Here is an 896-nt window from a genome sequence, read left to right as displayed (position 1 = left end):
TATTACTTTGGACCCAGGCCACTGCCCTACTAGCTCAGCTCCCAGGGCCATCAACAAATGCACAGCTTAAACGCACAGAGATAAATAAGGATGGTGTTCAAGAGAGTCCATCATGGATAGCTAGTTGCCTGGTACCTCACTGCTTGTCATATAGTGGGATAAAATCATCCTATTTCCCATTACTCCGTGTGCTCAGTGGATAATATATATAACATGTAGAGTAAAAAATAGATGCAACAAGTGTACAACCTCTTTGGCGAAGCCATGTCGATCTCAGCGTGATTGGGTTGGCCGGTGAGGATGCTCCGGCTGACTTGGCTGTCGGAGGAGGGGAAGAAGATCTTAGGCGTCTGGAGATGGAGCCCGAGGTACTGCTCCGATGTGATGGAGGGTTTCGTCGTTGGAGCAGCTCCGGTGAGTTGTACGACGCCGAGGCTGAAGCAGGACAAGAGAGACAACGTTAACCTGAGTGGAATTCTAATAGCATCTCCAATAGATGACATAAAATACATAACCACAAAGTGCTAGATGTAAAATACATCAGCCGCTCATCTCTGAACTTAACTGTCGAAACTGAATTTAACTGTCGAAACTAAACTAAACTGTCCAAACTGAATTTTGCTGTCGAAACTGAATTTTACTGTCGAAACTGAACACACTAGAGGTGAGGCTACAAGTCAGTCGACTGACTTTTTCATCTCTAGTCAGTCGATTTTGCAGCCATTGGATATGAAATCAAGGGCCTGTAGTTCATCTTCAATCTCCACCCCCTAAGCCGCCAGCCACCACCGGCCAAACTGCCGCCCCCCGCCGCTCGTGGCCGGCGGTGCGCCGCCCCGCCCGCCCCAAAAACACTCCCCACCGCTGGTCCGCCGCCGCCCCAGCCATCCCTCTAG

This window comes from Triticum aestivum, chromosome 6D (assembly GCF_018294505.1).
Source record: "Triticum aestivum cultivar Chinese Spring chromosome 6D, IWGSC CS RefSeq v2.1, whole genome shotgun sequence".
Classification (NCBI taxonomy): domain Eukaryota; kingdom Viridiplantae; phylum Streptophyta; class Magnoliopsida; order Poales; family Poaceae; genus Triticum; species Triticum aestivum.
This window is presented reverse-complemented; position numbering follows the sequence as displayed.